This window comes from Strongylocentrotus purpuratus, unplaced genomic scaffold (genome assembly GCF_000002235.5).
Source record: "Strongylocentrotus purpuratus isolate Spur 01 unplaced genomic scaffold, Spur_5.0 spur5_scaffold_17, whole genome shotgun sequence".
NCBI lineage: Eukaryota > Metazoa > Echinodermata > Echinoidea > Camarodonta > Strongylocentrotidae > Strongylocentrotus > Strongylocentrotus purpuratus.
The window spans coordinates 11,384,430-11,394,831 of NW_022145602.1; positions in this window are offsets into that span (position 1 = coordinate 11,384,430).

The window sequence follows — 10,402 nt, forward strand, 5'->3', positions numbered from 1 at the left end:
ACCGGGCGCTACACGCAGCTTCCGCCTTTGACTCGTGTCTACTGCACAAGCGCACGAAACTGGTCAATCACTGATCACTCGCACACGAGCTCTCATAATTAATCTTTGTTTAACCGCCGAAAAAGTATTCAAAAATCAAAAAGCACATAGATGTCGGGTTAAGAATTTTGTTTTTCGCATTAGGGAACAAATATGACCTGTACTTACGGGATTTCTACGAAAAAAAATATCGGCATAGAAGTTGGGTGCATTGTAGACTACGATGATTGTCGCTGACAGACTGTGGCAGATGACGGTGAAGCAAAATAAAGCTACTGCACATGCGCGAAGTGATAGACTCGCCGCTAGTCGCTTACGCTTCATCATCAAATTTAGTCAGCGCTGACAATTCACCGGTGGAATATGAACCTATGCCATATAACTGACTGGTGACTCTTTCGTTACTGACATGGTGGTAGCGGTGGAAGATGAATTCATGCCATGCATATAATTGACGGGTGACTCTTATTGCAGACTTTGTGGCAGTGAACAGGGGCGTCGCCAAAGGGGGCGGGGGTGGGGGTGCGACACGTACCCCACCTGTCAGGATATTGTCGGTAAAATTGCGTTGCCGTCGGGAAAAAGAGAAAAGGGAGAGGGAAAACAGAGAGGGAAAGGGAAAGAAAAGAAAAAAAGAAAAGGAAAAGAAAGGAAAGAAAGGAAAAGAAAGGGAAAAAAGAGAAGAAAGTAAGAGAAAAAAATAAAAGAGGGTGGAGAGGAAAAAAGGAAAAGAAAGAAAAGAAAGAAAAGGAAAAAAGAAGAAAAAGAGTGACAGGGAAACAAAAGAAATGGGGGATAAAAAAAGAGGAGAGAGAGGGTAGGTAAGAGTCTGAGAGAGGAGGAGTGGGAGTAAAAGAGAGAAGTGGGTTGTTGGGTGGAGTCGTCTTGTCGAGGGAGCAAGAAAGACACGGGTAAATATGTTGCTCAGTGTCGGGTCAGCTGTGTCGGTATTCTTGAAGTCGGTGAGATGTATATTGTCGGTCGGCCAACAAGTTTTTTTCCCTACGAACTGTGACTTCTTATCCGCTGTGATTACTTGCATTTTTTCGAAGTTTCACTTTCCTATAATATCAGCTAAAGAAATCAGAGGTTTAACATTTTCGGGGAAACTGAATTGAAACAAGGTTTAAGAGTCAACAACGGTACGACGAATCGTCTTCCTTTCTTTATATTGTGATGAAACGCCGAAAATTCCGCGCCTCGCGCGGAAGGGGAAACTTCATTTAGACGAGTCGAAAACGGTACAACGAATCGTGTTCTTTCTCTAATAATTTGAGGAAACATCAAAGCTTTCGCGCTTCGCGCGAGAGGGGGAAACTGATTTCAGATGAATAGGACTTAATACGATTAGAAAACGGTACGAGGAATCGTCTTCCTTTCTCTATATTGTGATGAATCGCCAAAAATTCCGCTCCTCGCGCGGAAGGGGATGGCTTCATTTAGACGAGTCGAGAACGGTACAACGAATTGTCTTCTTTCTCTAATAATTTAAGAAAACGTCAAAGCTTCCGCGCTTCGCGCGAGAGGGGGAAACTGAATTCAGACAAAATTAATGGGGCATATTTAGAGTCGAAAACGGTTTAACGAATCGTGTTTTTTCTCTAATGATATGAGGAAACGTAAATGCTTTCGTGCTTCGCGCGTGAGGGGGAAACTGAATTTAGATGAATAGGGCTTATTAAGAGTCGAAAACGGTACGACGAATCGTCTTCTTTCTCTAATAATTTAATGAAACGTCAAAACTTTCGCGCTTCGCGCGAGAAGCTTCATTCAGATAAGGATTAGGAGTCGAGAACAGTACACCGAATCGTCTGCTTTTTCTCATAATTTAATGAAGCGTCAAAGCTTCCGCGCAAAACGCGGGAGGAGGGGGGGGGGGGGGACTGAATTCAGAAAAGGATAAACAGACGAGAACGGTACAGCAAATCGTCTTTAAAAAAAAAAAAATTAAGGAAACGTCTAAGCTTCCGCGCTTTGCACGGGAGACCCATCACCCACATCCGCCTAATGAGCGCGCGCTTTTGAGTGATTCTCTTGCTCACTACCGCCTCTCCCTAAAATAAGATCCTAGCTCCGCGCCTGCATTAAAATATATAGCTATGATGCTGACTAAATTGAAGAAATAATTCGTTTATTTATGTCGTCGAGGAAAATGACCATTTTGCGCATACTTATGCAAGTACTATTATAGTCCATAGGAAAAACAATTTAGCCTTCGGCCCCAGGTTTATAGGGTTGAATTTGTAAATATTGGACATTTAATTTTGTCGGTAATTGGTGGCTAGTTTTGTCGGTAATCGTTGGCCTCTACACCCCTACTGAAAAAGGTCTAGCGACGCCAATGGCAGTGTATGGATACAAATCAAACTATGGCCTAAAAATTGACTGTTGACCCTTTCATTACTGATACGGTGGCAGCAATGAGATATCAAACCATGCCATAGAAATAAGGGTTGCCTAATGTTTCGTGTCCGAATTGTCATTAAAGGTATTACAAAGTTTTGGGAATATTTCATCAGGATTGGATCATGAAATTTAAAATTTGCATTACTATTGTGAAACATAGTGTTAGAACACCCAACTCTAAAAAAATTGGGCTCTAAAAAGCTTTTGATTTGGAGTAATTAAAATTTTAAAAAATAAAAAAATTTACCGGTACTCCCGGTAAATTTGGTATAGCTCCCTCTCAGTTCGAAAATTTACATGTCATCTGAACAGCATAACACATATATAGCACTATTGTCAAAGTGTAGTAATTAACATGTTTTGACACCAAATCATATTACCAGACTTAAACAATATATAATCATAAAGATAATTATTTTAAAGTCGAGTTGCCTTAGTGTAAGATTTTTATACTGTCTCCCAAATTTGAAGAAAAAAAAAACACTTGTCTGTACACTGTAATCGCTATATAAATTTTTATAATCGATCGGACCGCCGCCATCTTATTGTACTTACGTACGTTAGTCTATTTCCTGTGCGGGCCGGAATATTCTGTGTTGTTCTCTTCAACTCATTTTTCCATTTCCCTCTCTTAATCGTTTCTGTGTTTTCAACTTTGAAATGCATTTGTTATGGCTCGACTTTGATAATATTGTTGTTCGTCAGCTCTGTGAACGAACGCACACATTGCCTGTATTTTGGTCAAGTCAGTCAAGTGGTCGTGATGAACTGCAATGATCTGGCATCCCCGTGCATGTATTAGGCCTACGTATAGTACATGTTACGTGTGTACGTGTATTAGTCTATGTGCCGGATTGGCCCGAAGAATTTCCTAGCACATTTTTTTTTAGGGATGATCTCAAAATACTCCCCAAAGTCGTTGTACAGGGACAGTTTGGGTAATCATTTATAGAGAGAACGTAACATTATTTATTTTGCATTTCTTTATCAAAAATAAGGAAGATACGTTTAATCTTACAAACGAAGATTAATCAATAATAAGGTTGACTTGACGTTTTCCCGAACAGTCGATCATGTGTATACTGTACATTCTTATTTTTAGATCATCCCTTAGTAAGTTTACGAGTACGTTTTGTTTATCCTGCTAAATGACCTCTGGTAGAGGTCAGTAATTGCTACACGTGTTTGGGCTATGGTTTGGGCTAATCTCTCTCTTTCCGTATAATTGAATTATATCCTTCGCCTCCCGTCTCATAACCTGGTCCATGTTATAACACTCTCCCTTGAAATTCTCTCTCTCACCGTCTATGCTCTCACTCTCTCTGTCGCTTCTATATCACTCTCATCTCCCCCTCTCTCTTTTGTATCTCTCTTTTGTATCCCTCACTATCCCTTCTCTCCTTTCTCTCTCTCTCTCTCTTCTCTCCCTCGCTATCTTTATTTCTCCCATTTTCTTTCCCTCTCTCTTTATTTCTCTACCCCATACCATTCTCTTTTGATGTATATTGTATATATATATCTGTCTCTCTCTCTCCCTCTCATCGCATCACCTCGTTCATCCCCTTCTGTATCATATTTCTATATCCATATCACTTGTTAGTCTCTCTCTCTGTCGGTCTGTGTCCGTCTGTCTGATGACTGTCTCTCTCTCACTTACTATCACCATAGTAGGTCAATGATATCAACCCTTCATCTTTCTAATTTCGCTCCAACTTTCTCTCTCTCTCTCTAGAAGTTCTCATTCGCGTGATATAGGACCATATTATTTTTGTTTAGGGTTATAGATGAGGATGATATAAATATATGACAAAGATAATAATAATCACAATAACGAGAGAAGTTCTCATTCACGTGATAGGACAGTAATTTTTGGTTGAAGTTTATGACAACAATAATAATAATCACAAAGACGATAAGAGTTCTCATTTGCGTGATAGGACCATATTTCTTTTGACGGGGTTATGTAAATGAGGGTGATATAAATATATGACAAGAAAAATAATAATCACAAAGACGATAGAAGTCCTCATTCGCGTGATAGGACCATATTTCTTTTGTCGGGGTTATGTAAATGAGGGTGATATAAATATATGACAAAGATAATAATTATCACAAATGCGAGAGAACTTCTTATTCACGTGATAGGACAGTAGTTTTTGGTTGGATTTTATGACAAGGATAATACTAATCATAAAGACGATAGAAGTTCTCATTCGCGTGATAGGACAGTATAGTTTTTGGTTGGAGTTTATGACAAGGATAATAATAATCACAAAGACGATAGAAGTTCTCATTCGATCGATAGGATCATATTTCTTTTGTCGGGGTTATGTAAATGAGGGTGATATAAATATATTACAAATATAATAATTATCACAAATGCGAGAGAACTTATTATTCACGTGATAGGACAGTAGTTTTTGGTTGGATTTTATGACAAAGATAATACTAATCATAAAGACGATAGAAGTTCTCATAATTGTGATAGGACCATATTTCTTTTGTCGGGGTTATGTAAATGAGGGTGATATAAATATATGACAAGAATAATAATAATCACAAAGAAGATATAAGTTCTCATTCACGTAATAGGACTGTAGTTTTTGGTTGGATTTTATGACAAGGATAATACTAATCATAAAGACGATAGAAGTTCTAATTCGCGTGATAGGACAGTATAGTTTTTGGTTGGAGTTTATGACAAGGATAATAATAATCACAAAGACGATAGAAGTTCTCATTCGATCGATAGGTCCATATTTCTTTTGTCGGGGTTATGTAAATGAGGATGATATAAATATATGACAAAGATAATAATTATCACAAATGCGAGAGAACTTCTTATTCACGTGATAGGACAGTAGTTTTTGGTTGGATTTTATGACAAGGATAATACTAATCATAAGGACGATAGAAGTTCTCATTCGCGTGATAGGACACTATAGTTTTTGGTTGGAGTTTATGACAAGGATAATAATAATCACAAAGACGATAGAAGTTCTCATTCGATCGATAGGATCATATTTCTTTTGTCGGGGTTATGTAAATGAGGGTGATATAAATATATTACAAATATAATAATTATCACAAATGCGAGAGAACTTATTATTCACGTGATAGGACAGTAGTTTTTGGTTGGATTTTATGACAAGGATAATACTAATCATAAAGACGATAGAAGTTCTCATTCATGTGATAGGACCATATTTCTTTTGTCGGGGTTATGTAAATGAGGGTGATATAAATATATGACAAGAATAATAATAATCACAAAGAAGATAGAAGTTCTCATTCACGTGATAGGACTGTAGTTTTTGGTTGGATTTCATGACAAGGATAATACTAATCATAAAGACGATAGAAGTTCTAATTCGCGTGATAGGACAGTATAGTTTTTGGTTGGAGTTTATGACAAGGATAATAATAATCACAAAGACGATAGAAGTTCCCATTCGCGTGATAGGACTATATTTCTTTTGTCGGGGTTATGTAAATGAGGGTGATATAAATATATGACAAAGATAATAATTATCACGAATGCGAGAGAACTTATTATTCACGTGATAGGACACTAGTTTTTGGGTGGAGTATATGACAAGAATAATAATAATCACAAAGACGATAGAAGTTCTCATTTGTGTGATAGGAGTGCACCATATTTCTTTTTGTCGGCGTTATGTAAATTAGGGTGATATTATGACAAGAAAAATAATAATCAAAAAGAAGATAGAAGTTCTCATTCACGTGATAGGACAGTAGTTTTTGGTTGGATTTTATGACAAGGATAATAATAATCACAAAGACGATAGAAGTTCTCATTCGCGTGATAGGACCATATTTCTTTTGTCGGGGTTATGTAAATGAGGGTGATATAAAAATATTACAAAGATAATAATTATCACGAATGCGAGAGAACTTATTATTCACGTGATAGGACACTAGTTTTTGGGTGGAGTATATGACAAGAATAATAATAATCACAAAGACGATAGAAGTTCTCATTCGTGTGATAGGAGTGCACCATATTTCTTTTTGTCGGCGTTATGTAAATTAGGGTGATATTATGACAAGAAAAATAATAATCAAAAAGAAGATAGAAGTTCTCATTCACGTGATAGGACAGTAGTTTTTGGTTGGATTTTATGACAAGGATAATAATAATCACAAAGACGATAGAAGTTCTCACTCGCGTGATAGGACCATATTTCTTTTGTCGGGGTTATGTAAATGAGGGTGATATACAAAGATAATAATTATCACAAATGCGAGAGAACTTATTATTCACCTGATAGGACACTAGTTTTTGGTTGGAGTTTATGACAAGGATAATAATAATCACAAAGACGATGGAGTTCTCATTCGATCGATAGGACCATATTTCTTTTGTCGGGGTTATGTAAATGAGGGTGATATAAATATATGACAAAGATAATAATTATTACGAATGCGAGAGAACTTATTATTCACGTGATAGGACAGTAGTTTTTGGTTGGAGTATAAGACAAGAATAATAATAATCACAAAGACGATAAGAGTTCTCATTTGCGTGATAGGACCATATTTCTTTTGTCGGGGTTATGTAAATGAGGGTGATATAAATATATGACAAATATAATAATCATCACAAAAACGAGAGAAATTCTCATTCACGTGAGTATAGGACAGTAGTTTTTGGTTGGAGTTTATGACAAGAATAATAATAATCACAAAGACGATATAGAAGTTCTCATTCGTGTGATAGGACCATATTTCTTTTGCCGGCCGGGTTACGTAAATGAGGGTGATATAAATATATTACAAAGATAATAATTATCACCAATGCGAGAGAACTTGTTATTCACGTGATAGGACAGTAGTTTTTGGGTGGAGTTTATGACAAGAATAATAATAATCACAAAGACGATAGAAGTTCTCATTCGCGTGATAGGACAGTATAGTTTTTGGTTGGAGTTTATGACAAGGATAATAATAATCACAAAGACGATAGAAGTTCTCATTCGCGTGATAGGACCATATTTCTTTTGCCGGCGGGGTTACGTAAATGAGGGTGATATAAATATATTACAAAGATAATAATTCTCACCAATGCGAGAGAAGTTGTTATTCACGTGATAGGACAGTAGTTTTTAGGTGGAGTTGATGACAAGAATAATAATAATCACAAAGACGATAGAAGTTCTCATTCGTATGAAAGGACAGTATAGTTTTTGGTTGGAGTTGATGACAAGGATAATAATAATCACAAAAACGATAGAAGTTCTCATTCACGTGATTGGACATTAGTTTTTGGTTGGATTTTATGACAAGGATAATACTAATCATAAAGACGTTAGAAGTTCTCATTCATGTGATAGGACCATATTTCTTTTGTCGGGGTTATGTAAATGAGGGTGATATTATGACAAAAAAATAATAATCAAAAAGAAGATAGAAGTTCTCATACACGTGATAGCACAGTAGTTTTTGGTTGGATTTATGACAAGGATAATAATAATCACAAAGACGATAGAAGTTCTCATTCGCGTGATAGGACTATATTTCTTTTGTCGGGGTTATGTAAATGAGGGTGATATAAATATATGACAAAGATAATAATTATCACGAATGCGAGAGAACTTATTATTCACGTGATAGGACACTAGTTTTTGGGTGGAGTATATGACAAGAATAATAATAATCACAAAGACGATAGAAGTTCTCATTCGTGTGATAGGAGTGCACCATATTTCTTTTTGTCGGCGTTATGTAAATTAGGGTGATATTATGACAAGAAAAATAATAATCAAAAAGAAGATAGAAGTTCTCATTCACGTGATAGGACAGTAGTTTTTGGTTGGATTTTATGACAAGGATAATAATAATCACAAAGACGATAGAAGTTCTCATTCGCGTGATAGGACCATATTTCTTTTGTCGGGGTTATGTAAATGAGGGTGATATAAATATATGACAAAGATAATAATTATCACGAATGCGAGGGAACTTATTATTCACGTGATAGGACAGTATAGATTTTGGTTGGAGTTTATGACAAGGATAATAATAATCAAAAAGACGATATACTTCTCATTCGCGTGATAGGACCATATTTCTTTTGTCGGGGTTATGTAAATGAGGGTGATATAAAAATATTACAAAGATAATAATTATCACGAATGCGAGAGAACTTATTATTCACGTGATAGGACAGTAGTTTTGGGGGAGTATATGACAAGAATAATAATAATCACAAAGACGATAGAAGTTCTCATTCGTGTGATAGGACCATATTTCTTTTGTCGGAGTTATGTAAATTAGGGTGATATAAATATATATGACAAAGATAATAATTATCACAAAATCGATAGAAGTTCTCATTCACGTGATAGGACAGTAGATTTTGGTTGGATTTTATGACAAGGATAATACTAATCATAAAGACGTTAGAAGTTCTCATTCATGTGATAGGACCATATTTCTTTTGTCGGGGTTTGTAAATGGGGGTGATATTATGACAAGAAAAATAATAATCAAAAAGAAGATAGAAGTTCTCATTCACGTGATAGGACAGAAGATTTTGGTTGGATTTAATGACAAGGATAATAATAATCACAAAGACGATAGAAGTTCTCATTCGCGTGATAGGACCATATTTCTTTTGTCGGGGTTATGTAAATGAGGGTGATATAAATATATGACAAAGATAATAATTATCACGAATGCGAGGGAACTTATTGTTCACGTGATAGGACAGTTTAGATTTTGGTTGGAGTTTATGACAAGGATAATAATAATCACAAAGACGATATAGTTCTCATTCGCGTGATAGGACCATATTTCTTTTGTCGGGGTTATGTAAATGAGGGTGATATAAAAATATTACAAAGATAATAATTATCACGAATGCGAGAGAACTTATTATTCACGTGATAGGACACTAGTTTTTGGGTGGAGTATATGACAAGAATAATAATAATCACAAAGACGATAGAAGTTCTCATTCGTGTGATAGGAGTGCACCATATTTCTTTTTGTCGGCGTTATGTAAATTAGGGTGATATTATGACAAGAAAAATAATAATCAAAAAGAAGATAGAAGTTCTCATTCACGTGATAGGACAGTAGTTTTTGGTTGGATTTTATGACAAGGATAATAATAATCACAAAGACGATAGAAGTTCTCATTCGTGTGATAGAACCATATTTCTTTTGCCGGGGGGTTATGTAAATGAGGGTGATATAAATATATTACAAAGATAATAATTATCACAAATGTGAGAGAACTTCTCATTCACGTGATAGGACAGTCGTTTTTGGTTGGAGTTTATGACAAGAATAATAATAATCACAAAGACGATAGAAGTTCTCATTCGCGTGATAGGACCATATTTCTTTTGTCGGGGTTATGTAAATGAGGGTGATGTAAAAATATTACAAAGATAATAATTTTCACGAATGCGAGAGAACTTAAGATTCACGTGATAGGACATTAGTTTTGGGGTAGAGTATATGACAAGAATAATAATAATCACAAAGACGATAGAAGTTCTCATTCGTGTGATAGGACCATATTTCTTTTTGTCGGAGTTATGTAAATTAGGGGGATATAAATATATATGACAAAGATAATAATTATTATTCACCGAGTTGAAGGACCGCAATGGCTTCTCGCTGCAAGCAATAAAGAAGTATATCGCTACTAATACAAAAAAGATAGAAGTTCTCATTCACGTGATAGGACAGTAGTTTTTTGGTTGGATTTTATGACAAGGATAATAATAATCACAAAGACGATAGAAGTTTTCATTCGCGTGATAGGACCATATTTCTTTTGTCGGGGTTATGTAAATGAGGGTGATATAAATATATGACAAGAATAATAATAATCACAAAGACGATAGAAGTTCTCATTCGCGTGATAGGACCATATTTCTTTTGTCGGGGTTATGTAAATAAGGGTGATATAAATATATGACAA